This window comes from Podarcis tiliguerta, assembly GCF_965153285.1.
Source record: "Podarcis tiliguerta genome assembly, chromosome: 12".
NCBI classification, from domain to species: Eukaryota; Metazoa; Chordata; class Lepidosauria; order Squamata; family Lacertidae; genus Podarcis; species Podarcis tiliguerta.
Window position 1 is genome coordinate 45,392,685 of NC_139545.1, and position 18,034 is coordinate 45,410,718.

An 18,034-nucleotide genomic window follows, 5' to 3' on the forward strand; every position below is an offset into this window, starting at 1 on the left:
AAAAACTTATTTCGTGCCGAATTTTCAAACACACAGCAGCTAATAATGAATCGCACAATATTAAGATGTATCACAACAACAGGACATCTGGAAGGGCCGTCAGAGGAATACAGTGGTACCTCGATTTACGAACTTAATCCGTTCCAGAAGTCCGTTCTTAAACCGAAACTGTTTTTAAACCGAGGTGCGCTTTCGCTAATGAGGCCTCTGACCGCCGGTGCCCGTCCACTGTTCGTATTCTATTCTTAGACCGAGGTAAAGTTCTCAAACCAGGACACTATTTCCGGTTTTGCGGAGTTTGTAAACCAAATCGTTCCTAAACCGGACTGTTCTTAAACCGAGGTACCACTGTACAACTCTTATGGAGACCAACTGAAAGGGGGTAGGTAATTCTGGACTGGGCAACCTCTGAAATATCATTGGGGGGAATGGTTGAAGATCTGAGGAGTTAAAATACGCATTTGTATAACTCCTTAGCAGTATCAGAGACACATTTTATTCTAGGCTTCTTTAGAATTTGCATTGTTCCCTGGTCCTGAACTAAAATTGCTATACTAAACCAGTGGTCACATATAAATCTTTATTGAAAATGTGTGTGTGAGGGGTGAACCACTCCCTTGTATGGCAATTCTGCTATGTTGAAGGATCCCTTATTACGCAAACAAAATGTCAATGAGCATGCCTCCAGGTCATCATTGTGTGTTCACACTCCTGATTACTCTACAGTGCACTCACACTTCTGGTTTGTGAAGCTGTGTACACACAACGTTAGCCACAAACCACATCTTGAGAAACACTGTTTTAATGCATTTCCCCCGGAAGCCATCTTCAGTCTGATTCAAAAATCTAAGCCATATGAAGACATCTTTCCCACCTACTTGTGTGGACAGCAGCTGATCTGGAAACATTTTCAACCCATTCTGACATGTAAAAGTGATCTGAGGTTCATTGGAGGTGGGTAGGAACCACCTTACTGCATTATAAACTGGTGATGTATACACAGCGAAAGTGAGTTGGGGACAAGGCCATCACATTGTTTCATTGCATGTGTTTTAACTTATACTTTCCCCTCCTTTCTTGCCTGCTGTTAAAAAATAATCTCGAGCCCAGTATTGTTGTGTGTGTATGTTGTATAAACTGGTGATGTATACACAGCCAAAGTGAGAGCCAGTGTTGTGTAGTGGTTAAGAGCGGTAGACTCCTAATCTGGGGAACCGGGTTTGTGTCTCCGCTCCTCCGCATGCAGCTGCTGGGTGACCTTGGGCCAGTCACACTTCTTTGAAGTCTCTCATCCCCACTCACCCCACAGAGTGTTTGTTGTGGGGGAGGAAGGGAAAGGAGAATGTTAGCCGCTTTGAGACTCCTTGAAGGGAGTGAAAGGTGGGATATCAAATCCAAACTCTTCTTCTTCTTCTTGTATGTAGGCTGGTTCTTACAGCTTTAAAGGCCAATATTGGTCCCTGTGACTTAAGTCTACGGTTGTGTGCTTACTTTCCAACTGCAACTTTAACTGCACTGTATTTTTGCCTTCAAATGGAGCCCAGCTAGACAAAATCGTCTACCGCCCCAAGCATGTGGTCATTAATGCTGATGCGTGGAGTGTGGGTGATGTCCTGATCCAGGATTTTGGTCTTCACATGGCAGGACAGTCTCTCAAACAAGGATGTGCTCTCCCAAATCCACATCTCCAGCATATTTGCACTCCTGTCTCTGCAACATCTATGCTTGTAGAAATCACGGAGCCGACATGGGAGTTGGGATGCAAGTGAGCTGTGCGGAAGCAAGCTGACTGCTAGCTTAGTGTGGTGCCACACTGTGCCAGAGCCAGTGTAGTGGTTAAGAGCGGTAGTCTCCTAATCTGGTGAACTGGGTTTGCGTCTCCGCTCCTCCACATGCAGCTGCTGGGTGACCTTGGGCCAGTCACACTTCTTTGTAGTCTCTCAGGCCCACTCACCTCACAGAGTGTTTGTTGTGGGGGAGGAAGGGAAAGGAGAATGTTAGCCGCTTTGAGACTCCTTAAAGGGAGTGAAAGGCGGGATATCAAATCCAAACTCCTCTTCTTCTTCTTAGTGGAGGCTCTTTTTATTAGCAAGATATGCAAAACCAGGAAGATACTATTATGCTCTGAGTTGAATAGGATCCAAACTGCAGCAGTCTGATTGGTCCTAGAACAATAGGATCCAAAAGGCAGCAGTCTGATTGGTCCTAGAACAATAGGATTCGGAATGCAGCAATCTGATTGGTCCTAGAACAATGCAGCAGTATGATTGGTTGGCAGGAACCACCCAATCATGCTCCAGATAGAAGTGAATCCACAACCTGATTGGCTTACAGTAGAATTCCGGAATTAGCCAATCATGTGCAGCCCACTGTGTAAATAATGTATATAAAGCAGATACTTTGAGGGGACATTCACTCATTCCTCCTCACCACTATGAGCTGAATAAAGAGCATGAAATCACTTTGCGACTCTGAGTATATTTCAGATACATTCAGGGCTTTGCCCTTTACACTTCTCCAATCCCGAGCCCCCTGGGTGTTGCCTAGTTATCTACGCAACTTGCCCCACCACGTCATGTTCCCATTACAGGGGGAAATGAGCAATACTTTTGGCAAAGGAGATAAAGGTCAGGGTACTGAACACTGCTGAGGAGACAAAAGGTCAAGGAGTGGGCATGGCAGCTAGATAGCTGTGGCTTGTCTTATGCTGCGGGGGAAGGTGTGCCATCAGCCTGCGATGCCATCCCTACAATGCTGGCTTGATCATGTCTACGGAGTGGAAGATGGCAGGATCCCCAAGGAGATCAACTCTATGGGGAGTTGGCTTCCAACTTCACCCCCAAAGGTGCACTCTTCCATTGTCTCCCAAGACGCATGGATGCTAACCAATAGGTATCAAGTGTTTAGGAAGCATGGAGGGCGGGGGGCTGCAAGGACCAGCACTCATGCTGTGCCCCATTTCTATGCTCGTCACCTTCCACACCGCCTTGGAATCCTCTCAATAATGGGTGGTTAAGAAATATTCTGAATAAATGAATTAAATAATTTTGTAAAAATGCTGTGTGTCTCCAGTACTGTTCCTCAAAAAGAAGCCAGACCCAGACAGAGCTGCCCCTGGACTCTTTCGCTACTAGGGGGCCATGCGTAGGAGAGTCTTCATTTATTTAGACAATTTATATACCAGCTCATTACAGTTGGCTAAAAGGGGTGTTCATAAAACTCAACAAATGCAATCAAGATCAGTTGCAAACCAACTATAAAATTAAAAATTTAGTTAAAATGCCTGCTAGATTTGAGAGAGAGAGAGAGAGTCTTCAACAGCACGTGCTGGAAGTTTTGTAGGGAGGGGTTCGTGTCTGATATCAGCTGGGAGTTCCAGAAAATTGACCCTACAATACTGAGCTATTGGGGGGGGGGCACTAACAAATACCTCAGTGATCGGACAGGGATATAAGGAATCAGGCGTGGACTCAAGTCATTAAGGACATTGTAAATTAATACAAGAACTTTGAACTTGGCTCAGTAGCATATAAGCAGTCAGCATAAGTACCACAGGTACCGGTATGTGCTAGCGATAGTACATGGCAAAAACTCAGTACTATTTGCATTGGTACATGTAGCAGCCTGGAAACAACACTGCTTCTCTGAACAAGTGTACAACATTCTTTTGAGGACCACAACCCCTTAGTCAACCACTAGGCTTCAAGAGTTGTGGGCAAGCGCCTCCAACCAAACTTCTCCTCTTTTTACATAGCAAAGGATCACATCCACCACAAAACCAGATAACGTTAAAAACCAACAACAGTTTATTCTGCCGTTTCTCAACACCCCCGTGGTATCTTCTCAGCTGCTCTGGGCAAATTATAACATCTTGGCAAGTGTCAGTGTATTTGAACAGCATTTATATTCCAATCAGCTGGGCAATCAACTAATCCTTTTCGCCGTTTAATTTCAGTAATGAATAAATGAACAACACTTATCACAAACTAGGCTGATAGAGCCACAAGAGTTATGGTCCTTGAAGCCTATTTATGACCGGCTTATTTATCATCCTGGAGAATGAATGTCTTTATATAAAGGCTTTTTAATTCATTCACGTCCTTCAGCCTGCTTTGTTGAAAGCGGTGTGAAGATTGAAGCGTCGTCAAGATAAGGGTTCGGGGTTGCGTCTCTGCACCAAGAGGCTGAGCGATGTACATAAAAGAATTCTGTTTTATATTATGAACACAAAGGTGAGGTTGATGGCATGCGACAAGTTAATAATCACTTGCAAATCTGCAAAGGCATTAATGTTGCTTATTGAGCTGGAAGCGCAGTTCCAAAGGCTTGCACTCCTTTGTTCAATAATGCCTTCTCCCAAACCCGGCTCCTACAAGTCCCCTTCAACTGAATAAATGGGGGGGGGGGGGAGGTTGTAGGGTATCAAAGGCACCTGCAGTCAAGTTGGGTAAGAGAGGGGATGATTCTTCTCAACACAAGTAGTATCTCCAGGTCGCTTAGTCCGTTAGGGAACAAATACATTCTAAAAGGACAGGTTTTATACTGTTTGGTTTGGCTTTATTGAACATACAGCAAAATCAAAAGATCCCAACAGTTGTATATGGAATTAATAAGGACTATCTTGTCCTGGGGGGAAGAAGCAGTAACAACTTTTTCTAAGCAAGCAAGTTGTCTTTTCCATTCTAAAGTAACTTTAAGGAGGGGGAGATGCTAATTTTAGATTTTATTTACTATTTGTTGTTGCTAGGATTAATGTGTGTGCCGTGAAAAATGGTCCAGGGCTGTTTCTCTCCCCACCCCCACCCCACCCAAATTATCTGTAACCATATATACTTAATGTTTTACTCAATGGGAAAAAATTGAGAAGAAAAAAAAGAAACTCTGGTTATTCAATGGTAGATATTCCTTTATTCACCATTGTATTCATGGGAGGGGCAATAACCATGGAAACAATGCCATGATATCTTACCTAGTGGTGAGACTTTCCTGGAAGGGAAAAATGAAAAGTGACCAGGAGCTGGGTAGGGAAAAAAAACTTATTTTCCTATTATATATATTTTTCCTCATTTCTCTGTGAAAGTAACCCTGCCAAACATAAAAAGCTCATGAACTCTACCTTCACCTCTCCAATAAATATCACAACGAACAATTTTAAGCATCATAGTTTCTATTCAGCCAGAACCAATGATGATGCAATGAAAAGAATGATAAAGAACTCAAGCGAGTGGCTTCCTGCTGCAAAAATGCAACAGCGTTCTAAAGGCACCTTCTGGGTGACTTGCCGTGCTCCCTTTTTGTAATCTGTCATCTTAATGCTTTAATGATTTTCTCCCCCAGCCCTGTTATCAGAACAGACCCAGCCAAAAGATAAAGAGCTGGATCTGACTCCGTAAGCAGGATTTCAATCAGCTGCACCTACATATATTATTGACAGCAGCCAAGCTGCCTAGGGCTGAAGTCAGGTGCAAGAGCTATCGCTAATATCCGGTTGTACTGCATACCAGAAAGAATTCAAGCCCATCTCCTAAGTCTCATTTGGATTACTTCACTTCTGGGAACGATGCCAGAAATTATGCTGTTACGAGAAACAGTGCAACAGAGCGCTGAAACGCAAGACCCGGAAACCCTGGGTTCAAATCCTCACTCAGCCATAAAATCATAATACTAATTACAAATATTAATATTATTATTTGTACCCCGCCCATGTGACTGGGTTGCCCCAGCCACTCTGGGTGGCTTCCAACAAATATAATAAAACAGCAAACATTTAAAAATTCCCTAAATAGGGCTGCCTTCAGGTGTCCTCTAAAAGTCAGATAGTTGTTTATTTCCTTGACATCTGGAGGAAAGGCATTCCAGAGGGTGGGTGCCACTACCGAGAAAGTCATAGAATCATAGAATCATAGAATCATAGAGTAGGAATAGACCACAAGGGCCATCGAGTCCAACCCCCTGCCAAGCAGGAAACACCATCAGAGCACTCCTGACATATGGTTGTCAAGCCTCTGCTTAAAGACCACCAAAGAAGGAGACTCCACCACACTCCTTGGCAGCAAATTCCACTGTCGAACAGCTCTTACTGTCAGGAGGTTCTTCCTAATGTTTAGGTGGAATCTTCTTTCTTGTAGTTTGGATCCATTGCTCCGTGTCCGCTTCTCTGGAGCAGCAGAAAACAACCTTTCTCCCTCCTCTATGTGACATCCTTTTATATATTTGAACATGGCTATCATAAAACCCCTTAACCTCCTCTTCTCCAGGCTAAACATGCCCAGCTCCCTTAGCCGTTCCTCATAAGGCATCGTTTCCAGGCCTTTGACCATTTTGGTTGCCCTCCTCTGGACACGTTCCAGTTTGTCAGTGTCCTTCTTGAACTGTGGTGCCCAGAACTGGACACAGTACTCCAGGTGAGGTCTGACCAGAGCAGAATACAGTGGCACTATTACTTCCCTTGATCTAGATGCTATACTCCTATTGATGCAGCCCAGAATTGCCTGGTTCCCTGTAATTTTAGGGCTTTAAGGCTCAGCACCAGAGAATCAAATTGTGGAGCTGGAAGGGACCATGAAGGTCTTCAAGTCCAACCCCCCTGCAAAGCAGGAATATTTTGCTTCCCATGCAACAGATAGTTAAAAGCCAAAGGCCTTATTAAAAAAGGAATGTCTTTGCCTGGCAACTAAAGATGTGTAACGGTGCACATTAGACCAAAATGTCTGCAAATCTTAAAACAATGAAGAGATGCAATTTGGTAAAACACAAACTTATTTTGTTAAGTGATCTAGATTGCCTTGTTTTCTCGTGTTATCGTTTTTAATTGCTGTTATGGCCAGGGGCCTCAAAAGCTGGATATCAGTGGACCTCTGAGAAAGCCCAGTTCCTGTACCTTGCTGGCTAAAGGCTGGTAGATGTTTTCTCAGTGGGAGCTGATGATTTAAGAAACTAGGACATTTCACACTGCTAGTAACCAGGGCAGCCCTGGTAGCAAACTATCTGGGAACCTCCAGACTTTTTTGGGGAGGTAGGGATTCAAGGGCAACCTGTTTACAGTTTGGTAAGTCCAGGAGGAAGTGCATTGATACGTGTGGGATGAAAAAAGACTAACGAAAAGACATACAGACACCCAGCAAGCAAATCCAGCCATTAGTTAAACTTGCTTCCTTGCCAAATGTCCACCCCTCTACTGGGTCATTTCCCACACACTAGAGTAGCTAAAAAGGTAAAGGACCCCTGACAGTTAAGTCCGGTCACAGATGACTCTGGGGTTGTGGCGCTAATCTAGCTTTACAGGCCGAGGGAGCTGGCGTTTGTCCGTAGACAGTTTTTCCGGGTCATGACCAGCATGACTTAAGCTGCTTCTGGTGCAATGGAACACTAAAACCAGAGCAGCACACAGAAACGTCTTTTACCTTCCCGCCAGAGCGGTAACTATTTATCTACTTGCATAGGTTGTCAGGAGCTGGGACCGAGCACCGGGAGCTCACCCCGTTGCGGGGATTCGAACCACCAACCTTCTGATTGGCAAGCCCAAGAGGCTCAGTGGTTTAGACCACAGCGCCACCTACTGCCATTTCCCACACACTAGAGTAGCTAGCTTTTACTTATTTCCTTGTTCCTGTGCATTTAAAAGGTAAAGGGACCCCTGACCATTAGGTCCAGTCGTGACCGACTTTGGGGTTGTGGCGCTCATCTCACTTTATTGGCCGAGGGAGCCGGCGTACAGCTTCTGGGTCATGTGGCCAGCATGACTAAGCCGCTTCTGGCGAACCAGAGCAGCGCACGGAAACGCCATTTACCTTCCCACCAGAGCACTACCTATTTATCTACTTGCACTTTGGCGTGCTTTGAACTGCTAGGTTGGCAAGAGCAGGGACTGAGAAAACGAGAGCTCGCCCGTCACGGGGATTCGAACCACTGACCTTCTGATCGGCAAGTCCTAGGCTCTGTGGTTTAACCCACAGCACCACCCGCGTCCCATTCCTGTGCCTTTAACTGCACTTAATGTGATCAAGCCCCTCAAACATTTCTCTTTTCTGGATCCCTAAGCCAGGAAAGGCTTCACTTGACTTTTGAGTCCATCCTGTCAGCCCTTTTGTGTCTCACTGTTTTCTTCCTAGTGAGGGAACCACCAGCCTGCCTTCCTTCTTAAAAAGTTTTCAGTACAATTCTCCAGCTAGAGCACTGGGCTTTTATGCTGATTGAGGTCAACTGGCATCCACCAGCTACGAATGACCCCAATCAATTTTCTCTTAACTCAGACTATTGCTTTACACTCACACACAGTTAGCTCAGAAGTCATTTCTATCTCCCCAGATGTTCTCAAAGACTTTTACACTGACAACAGGACTTTTTCCTCTTTCTCTGTGCTTAACATCCCTCTACACAGAATGCCCTGAATTTCTCAAGTGAAAGTCATTATCAAAAATATTTCTACTAATCTGAATGAGAGCTCCCGGTGACTGAATTTTTAAGCCTAAGGGACACGCTGGTATAATTCAAATTGCATTGAGGTTTATGTTAGAGTTGCTGCAATAGAACCTCTGGTCAGGACATTATGGAGAGTCGAAACGTATTTGCTCTCCACCACAAGAATGAGTTTCAAAGCTTTACTGAGGAACAGTTTTAAAATAGTTACAAATAAATGTTTACAAAATAATTAGTAACACATTGCTCTTAAGCAAGCAAGCAATGTGGTCTTGTCTTCTTTTTAGTCCTGAATACAGTTCAGGACTAAAAGAATTTTCCTCTCTGTGCTCCCAGAGATAGATCCTAAGCAACTTGCTTCTTCATCATCCCAGAACTGAGATTCTGCTGCTCCTGGCTCCATTGCTGACAAAAATACTGAGTTCTCGGGTCTCATTTCCCTGTTGTAAGAGATCTGCAGTTCCGTTTCTGGATGAATCATCAATTAGCATAAAGGCTGAAACGGAAACATACAAACCTTTCTGCCGCATTTCCCAGAGTGAAACCTCCCATGCCTAATGAAAATGTCTCTTTGCAAAATGTTTTCAAACACAATGCATACAAACTTTACATTTTATGCATATTAAACATATCTTTAACAGTTTCTTACAACCAAGTGGTATATCATTTTTATAAAATAGATAAATAAACAATCAGGATATCAAAGAATTGGAAGGGACTCAAAGATATAGCCTACCCCACACCCCAAACTCACAACAATACTTTGAATTTTTTCCCAAGAGGAGAGAAAAAACCCCCAACATTGAAACAGTAGAAGTAGAAGTAAGTTTGAGGATATACACTTGCGAATTGCTCATAGCCTTGACTTGGAGGATAGCATATAAAGATTTATTCCAGTTATATGCCCCTTATATATGCCAAATGTTGCTTCCCTAAGATTCATCTCTGTCCTTGGCATTTTAAGAAAAAAATGTTGTGGGGTATTACTGCTTGTTTTTAAATTTAACACCTTTGAATTACTGATAAAAGCTGAGGCTGAAATATCTAACAAAATAATTATGTCCTTACCTGATTTGTCAATCACTTCTTTTCTCAGAAGTTTTCTGTGAGAGGTTGCATCCTCCTAAGGATCCAGAGCTCATCTGAATGCATAACCATTCCACCGTTTTTCATTCCATTTTTATGTGGATAAAGTTCCTGTGTACCAAAGAAAGTGACAAATCCATCGACAAGCATATGCAGCTGCTTCTACAGAACAAAAAAAGCAGGTATTCAGCACTGTGAATTTAAAGTAGCTATCACCTTGAGTTTATTAAGGACAAATCTACAGGGGGCATTTGTCCTAATGGCTTGATGTGGAATCTATTCCATACATAGGAGTTAAAAAGCTTAATTGGGCAAATTGAAAGCTTGATCTTTGACTCTAGACAACTTGAGTGCAAGTAATGGCTATACAGAGGTTAATTTTCTCCATCTCATAGGCAAAGAGGCTTTTCTGTCTATGTTGTCTCCTTTAGATACAGGATGGCAGTTTATATTTTTTGAAACCATTCCAGCGGCCTGCCTGCATCAGTATGTATGGGGCAGAGGTTCCTAAGTTATTAAAAACCAGATTCTCTCATTTGCAATTATCGTTACAAAAAGGCATCAATACTAATGAGCCAAAGAGCTTTGGAGTGTAATGAGTATGTCACTCAATGGATTATAATGCACTTACGGCAGCCTGACTACTCCACTCTCAGTAACGCAAAGCATAACACACATCAGCCAAGGATTATTTCCTCCCCAGCTCTGAAATAACTTCCCACTTTGACAAAGTAGAGATAAATGCAGATTGTGCTCAAGGCCTGCAAATCCTACAGGCAGGGGATTGTCCGTACCACGAGGCAACCCTAGGCAGTTATGCAGAGACACACTTTTTTTAGAGAGAGCGAGAGCAGTGTTTTTGTTGTTGCCAATGCACACGAACAGAACAGACAGGGCAGGAGAAGGAATGATGCTACTGGGCTAGTGGTAGGAGACAAGTAAAAAATTAGGTAACAGACACTGAGGCTGTTACCAGCTTAAAATGCAGCCAGGTTGCTGTTTTTATGAATTCAGTACAAATCAGGTTCAGGGAACAAACGCATAAGAAAGGGCAGGATAGAAATGGGATAGATGCGGATTGTGGCGAATGTCGTATGCACACTGCTTTTCAAACCAGAGGTGGCAGCGCACTATGTGAAGAGTAAATGGGAGTGAGAGAGAGGTTCATTGTGTTGTGGGCTGCAATCAGCTTCACCACCCACGACATCTCTCAGACTTAGGATTGCCAGAGTTCCGGGTCTGACCTGAAGTCTACAGGTTTTTCCTGGCCTCCTCCAGATGGCAGGTGGAAGGCTTGAACGTCCAGGAGCGTGGGAAGGACAATAAACAACAACAACAATAATAATTTTAATAATAATAATGTGAATGTACATGCAACTCAATCAAACCTATCCATTCTGAAGGAAATCAGCCCTGAGTGCTCACTGGAAGGACAGATCGTGAAGCTGAGGCTCCAATACTTTGGCCACCTCATGAGAAGAGAAGACTCCCTGGAAAAGACCCTGATGTTGGGAAAGATCAAGGAGAAGGGGATGACAGAGGACGAGATGGTTGGATAGTGTCTTCGAAGCTACCAGCATGAGTTTGACCAAACTGCGGGAGGCAGTGGAAGACAGAAGTGCCTGGCATGCTCTGGTCCATGGGGTCACGAAGAGTCGGACACAATTAAACAACTAAACAATAACAACAACATGCAACTCGCAAGCCGTAGAAACTACTGTGTCAGTTTTGACAATAAAGAGTTAACTATCTGCCATGTCCATTCCTTTGGCTGGGAGGCAGTGCCTTGATAATGGACCACTTGAGAACCAATGAGGCTCTTGAAGGACCACTTAGTGATTTTTCTGCCTCTTATAGCAATTACAATGCGCTAGATGCTGTATGATTTTTAATTGCATTTTTACTGCATCATTTATTCATATATATACTACGCTGCTACATTAAATTTGGATTCCATGGAATACAATAAAATGCAATATAAGAAATAAAAGAAGCAATAGAAACACAATTTAAAATCAATATGAATATTTAATGTGATGGATGTCCTGCTTCCAGTCTTCAACCTCAAATCCACAGACATGTCAGAGACGACCTCAAAGAAGCCTGTGGACTGAAGACAACAATTTGGGAGCTCCTGCCATATAGGCTTCATGCTACTTATCACCTTGTTTCAACCCTTTTGTCTTGAGAAGATTAAAACATTGATGAGTTACAGAATGACCTAAATTGGTTGCAAAAAGAATATTAGCACCAGGCAAGTAGATGGTGAAAAGTTTAGGCTTAAGGTGGGGCCCAGGTCTGAAAAGAATAGGGCTCCTAGTATTCTCCTTTCCTGGTCCCAGTCAGATCCAGATCTGCTTTGTTTGATAATGGCTAAATGATATAGATAACCTTTGACCAATTAATAAAAATGGGAACTTCGCGAAATGAAAACAAAGCACAGCTCTAATAAGAGGTATGACAAGACTCTTGAGTCATATGGAAAAGCTGCTATTAAAGTAAATTCAGCAAGCAGTGAACCATGTTATAATTTGTTCTCTCATCCTTTGCAAGCAGTTCAGCTGCTGAGACCTTGACATTCTGGTGAGATGAGAGTATCAAGCCTAGAAACATAGGAAGCAATCAATAAACAACCACAGCATGCTTGACAGAAAGAATTGAATGTATGAAAAAGTGTTCCCTTGTTTCAATTAAACATCAAATTGATGGGCATCAGTCTCCAAAATATGCCCACCATAAACCTATGTTATGAACAACAGATCTCCCTGGATTAATGCAAAAGAAGAGTGTTGTGCGCTTGAAGCATATCCATAGTTATTATCCATAATGGGATTTGGGGCTGTTAGGTAAGCCTGTGAAGCAGTAGGTGGATTACTCACTTCCTTGTTTTCTGCAACTCTTTCCATGGAAATGGGAGGGAAATGGTCAAGGTCTGCTATGGCGTAAAATCCTCCTCCTCCTCATTTTCTTCCACACTTAGAGGTTAAAACACCAGCCAAGCAGAACAGCTGAATTAACAAACCTTCCCTTGACGCATATCTCTTTATGAGCTGGTCAGTCAACTCATTTGCTCAGGACAGAGCTGTTGTTGCTATCAGGTCAGATGCTGGTCTACAAGTTGGTAATCTAAGGGTTTAGCAGACAAAGCAGCAGCAGCTGGTGCCCATTGGCACTGGTAGGGTGGAAGGTAGGGAGGCCAACAGTAGGTGGCGCCAGAGTCAATGAGAGGCAGAGCCAATCCACTCTAGTTGTCTCCCCATCCTCCTCCCAACTCAGTTCTACAAGGGCAACGCTGAGCCAAAGGAGGGGGAAGCTGACAGCCAGAACTACCCCTTAGACTGGTTGTTAAGTAGGAAGGCAGGTGGGTGGGGGCTGGCTGAAGGCAGACGGAGGCTGGTGGGGCAGTGCCCCATTTGCCATAATGGAACATCCTCTGCTGAAACTGTTTCAACCTCCAAACTTCCTCTGATGAAATAACGGATAGATAGCTAGAAAGAGTGCAAGGGCACACTATTGAGAGAGCCACATTAAGCACATCCAGCACACATTTAAAGAGTGCAACTTCCCCCAAACAATCCCCTTCACAGAGCTACAATTCCCAGCAAATTCCCTTAACAAACTACAGTTCCCGGGATTCTTTGAAGAAAGTAATGAGCTTTAAATGTATGGTGTGCACAGAGTCACTTTTAGGGAAGAAAGAATGCTCAAGACTTCTCCTTAAATAAGGAAGACAAATTCGTGCACAAAACAAATCAAGAAGTGGAACATAAGCGTAACAGAGACAAAGGCTGTTCAGCCACCAAACATTTAAAGCACCCCACCTTGAAACCTGGGAATTGTAGTGTGCCCACCATAGAGCTGCAATTCCCAGCACCCAAACAACGGTTCTCAGAATTTGAGAAGGGGGAATATTCCTTAAATGTATGGTGTGTATGCAGTCAAAGGCTTTTGTGAGATGTAAGTAGCACCCTGTTTGCATACAAATAGCAGTTGCAGACTTAGGGCAAATCACTATACAGTACTTCAGCGTTAGCTTTCATTACCTATAAAATAAATGTGAAATATTTACATACTTCAAACCATTAGTTGTAAATAATGATCACAAACCAGTCTGCACACATAAGAAGCAGTAGAAACCATTTAAAATTGTTATGGTCATTGGTTGATAGACAGGACTGCATGTGAAGGGAAAGGGTTAAAGTCACTTTGGGTTGTTGTTTTAAACAGAAAAACAGAACAGGCACCTTCAAAACTAAAACTTGTTGCAGCATGTACTTCTGTAAGTAAGATCCTGCTTCATCAGAGGTAATGTTTAACCTGGCCATTTCCCCCGGATTTATTCTGCTTTTTGAGGGAAGCACTTTCCCTTCCTCTGACCGAAAAGGAGCTGATCTTTTGCTGAATCTAAAGGGCATAAAACAGCCTCTAGATCAGCCTGGGAGTGGATCAAGTCTGGCAGTTCAAAAGCAGATAGTCCCAAGCAAAGCAACACGGTTTACTCACGAATATATATCTATTAAGATAATGCTATAAATACACGCCACTGGTCCAGTCTGACAGCTCTGGCTCAAGAGGGTGTGACTCTATTGAATTGCTGTCAAGCTGCAATTAAGATGGGTGTGCTTTGCCCGGCACACCACTGTGAGCTTCAGTGCTCTGGAATGTCTCCTTGCACACTCCTCCAAGTAGCCCTTCCGCTTGGGAGTGTGAGATAGCAGCCTAGGAGTGAGCTATCAGTGCCGATCAACCGAAAGACCAAAAAATGATAAAGTCAGCAACCCCCTTCTTGAGGATTGTGAAGTGATGGGAACAGCCATTTTTGGATTCCCCTGAAGATGCTCAACCCCACACTCTCCGCATTAATATACTACAGACTAGCTGACGGTGCACTCTGCTCTGCTTGCTTTTATGGCTCTCCATTTCATTCTCTGGCTGCCAGGCGGCTCTGCTGTCAAAGCAGAAGATGGTCATCTGCCCTGCAGCAGAGAAACCAGGAGGGTCCCAATAATCAATATCCCTCCTTCAATCTTAGCTATGAGTGCATATCCCCGTATTTTGCCCTTCAGTCTCAGCCAACACTGTTCCTTCCTCTACCATGGGCTGCAGTTAGAACGTCATTCTATGTCAAATGTCCAGTATGCATCTAGAAAAAAAAAATATTTTATATTCCACCACCACCACCACCACCCAGTCTGGCGGCGACACCTTAAAGGCAACAAATTAAGAGACATTTCTGGGAAGGCAGCCAATACTGGTGGAGGCCAAGGGAGGAAATCAATCTCCAGCAATGAAATAAATTAAACACTGCCGCTATCTATCAATATTTGTCTCTGGCTCCAGCCAGCAGTGTTGAGAAAACAGACGGGCTTGTTTTCAAAGATAGCAGCGAGCTGGAAATGGGACTTTGCCTGTGCGACGAAAGGGCGCTCGTTGCAGAGAGAAGTTAGTCATCATGATAGGGGACAAGCCTTGCAAAAGAAAAGGACACACACACAAAAAGGAGGATTGGAGATCTAAGATGGAATTTGGTCTACGGTAGGAGAAAAGATGAGAAAATGAAGAGATTATCACCTGGTGCTTGGGCGTGGGTGCCAAAAAAGCGAGAGAACCCCCAGAGAGGAGCCTCTGACTGGGATCTCAAAGTGCAGGCAGGTACCCTTTCTTGCTTTGGGTGGGTGCAAAGCCAGGAACTATCAGGGGTCAATACAGGGAGCATGGTCTGGAGGCAGGTCGAGGTCCAAACATGTGGCATGTTGTGTGTGTCAGTAAACAGCTAGGTGGTCAGGGGATACACTAGTCTGTAAGGTAGACACTGATCCAGCACTCTGTATCTGGCTTTTAAGTCAGAGCACTTCAGAGTCCCACCCAGACCACAAAGGCTGGTCATCAGCATTACATAAGGGATTGTCCACATGCAAGGAGTGGCTCCCTCTCGTTTGGTGTCCCCTGTCTCCGTGCTGTTTCGGCAATGATTTGACAGTTGTCCTCTAAACTAAAGGATAGTGAAAAGCAAGTCCAGTGAGAGGCACGGCCCAAGAGGCAGACAGAAAGGTTTGGCCGGCTGTATTACCTGTTGTTGGAAACCACAGGAGAGGAGATTGCTCTTGTGTTTGAATCCTGCTTGCTGGTTTCTCACAGGCATCGAGTTTGGCCACTGTGAGAACAGGATGCTGGACTAGGTGAGCCTTTGGTCTCATCCAGCAGGCTCTTCTTATCTTCTTAGGTATTTGGTCTCCCATGCCTAAGGTTCCCCCTTTATACACTATGTTGGATCTCTTTGTAAAGTGATATATCCTTCCTGACAGTGTTTTGTTGCATCTTGTAATTTAATAAATAAAAATATTTAAATAAAAATAAAATAAAAATTTATTAAATTTAAAATATTAAATTTTATTTAATAAATAAAAAGATTTCTTAAATGTCTTCCATCTCCTCTCTGCCCATCTAGAGCAGTGATGGCCAAAGATTGGCCCTCCTGCTGTTTTGGGACTACAATTCCCATCATCCCTGACCACTGGTCCTGTTAGCTAGGGATGATGGGAGTTGTAGTCCCAAAACAGCTGGAGGGCCAAATTGGGCCATCACTGATTTAGAGCCAATGTGTTGCCATCCAGTCATTGTTAGATTCCAGCTCCTATCAGACACAGGCAAACTAGGCACTGGTCAGGGATAATGGAAGCTGAAGTCCAACATCTGGAGGGTACCACATTAACCATTTCTGATCTAAGAGTTCATTGGCAGCATATCCCTAAAACCCTGCCCTGCTATGATCCATTGGTTTCTGTGAGACCTGCTTTCAACTAATTGTGCTTTGCATCACAGCTAAAGGAAGGAAACCCATAAAGTAAGGCGGAACAGCTCCCAACTTAGCCGCTGACATTCCACAACTTTTGCTGACACACAAAGACACTCGAGCATGCCAAGTGCTAGCAAAGCCTTCACTCGCTTTTAAAAATAACTTATGAGCGATTCAGTGATTAAAGCACAATAATTTTAAAACGTAGGTTTTCAGCACACAAACATACTTTTTAAGTGGGACAAGGTTGTCATTTCAAGCAATTAGCTCATTATTCTTGTGACAGATTGACGATGACCTTTTATATGCCATCACATTATGGAAATTAGTATCTTCATTAAAAATGTAATAATAACCCCCCTTTAGGAGCTGCAGAAGTCACTTGTTCTCAGTTGGCACAGGCAGCATCTAACAGCCCCGTCAGATGAGCAACGCAGAGCTTTGTTAAGTGGTCTTCTGCTCCCGTTCCCTAGAGCAGGCCACTCAACCAGAGGTACACATCATGCTGATGACTCCATGGATGTGTGTCATGCTCTCGTGGGTATCTAGGGTCCCTGTCCCAGGTGATACAAGCCTCTTAGCAAATCACTCACCAATGAGGGCAAGGGTGCAGCAGAGTCCCAACAAACCAAGGTCAAGCATAGAGACTCAGTCTAGGTCCAAAACATGATGCAGAGTCCAAGCCAGGCAACAGTCTAAGATCAGTATCGCAAGGTCTTCAGGCAAGGTACAGCATTGCAAGAAAGGTGGGTGGGGACAAGAATCAGGTACAAGGAGCCAGAGACCAGTGTTGTTCTGAACAACTGGAGGGCTCAAGAGGGAGGACCTGATATACGCTGGCCTCCTAGCCTAAAACCTAGCCAATGGGTTTCAGGGGTTTCTTAATCCTGAGCTCCATGACGACTCTAGGCCTGTAGATGCATGTTATGCCATTACTGTTTGGCTTGGATAGGGACCTTTTGGCACCAGCATTCTTGAGTCCTGTGGGGCAAGTTTGGCTTCACCTCCTCTTGCATCTCTTCTCTGTGGGCTCCAATGAAATGTGGGCATTTAAGTGGAGAAGGGGGATCAATGTAGGAGAGGCTGAACCACTACTGAGCAGGAAAAGCAAACAGCCCCTCGTGCATTATAGATTTTTGAGAGGATATTTACTGCCAACCTTCGCTGGGGCCATAGAAAGTACCAACAGCACACTAGCACTCACAGGGGCCACACTGCTGACCCCATGACTTAGGTCAACATCTGAAATGATGCTTTTCCCTTTTGGGAACTCTCCTAGGTCCTGCAGAAATCAATATCCACCCCATATCTGTTATCTGTTGCCTAATACTTGCTGACTAGCTCGAGATGAATGTTGCTCAGCTGGAATAGGCATCCAGTCCTGCTCGACACTCCATACATTTTCCTCCCAGCTGCCACGGTTCATTCATCTGACAACAGGAGTTGCATGCAGCCTGGCTCCATGGAAACATGGTCAAACACTAGGCCAAGTGACAATCTATTCCCTTAGAAAATTCTTTCCTTAATCAAGAAAGAGCTCTTTCATGTACTGCAATATTATAATCCCAAACGAGATTAGGAAGTGCTCTCTGTAATTGTTTGAAGTTAAAATTAACAACGAAAACTCATTAAATGTTTAAAATGTCAAGGAAGGGGAATGGCATTTTGGAAACTTTCTCAGAGTTAGCCAGTATGGCAATCAAACTTTACGTGGGTCATGGCCAGGAGCTTCCT

General features: G+C 43.9%; 2 long non-coding RNA genes across 2 annotated transcripts in view; one reads left to right on the plus strand and one right to left on the minus strand.

Annotated features, from left to right (window-relative positions):
* The window catches only part of LOC310661126, an 11,186-nt gene extending 326 nt beyond the window's left edge, over positions 1-10,860 (plus strand). Inside the window, exons 2-3 of the long non-coding RNA XR_014503748.1 lie at positions 9,515-9,686; positions 10,719-10,860. This is a non-coding gene — a long non-coding RNA (uncharacterized lncRNA). The remainder of the gene's footprint in view (positions 1-9,514; positions 9,687-10,718) is intronic.
* LOC310661111 lies at positions 8,587-15,845 on the minus strand. The gene is made up of 3 exons (XR_014503725.1): positions 12,384-15,845; positions 9,487-9,615; positions 8,587-8,914 (listed from the first exon to the last, which is right to left on the minus strand). It is a non-coding gene; the product is annotated as an uncharacterized lncRNA (long non-coding RNA).
* Positions 15,846-18,034: the final 2,189 nt, after the last annotated feature.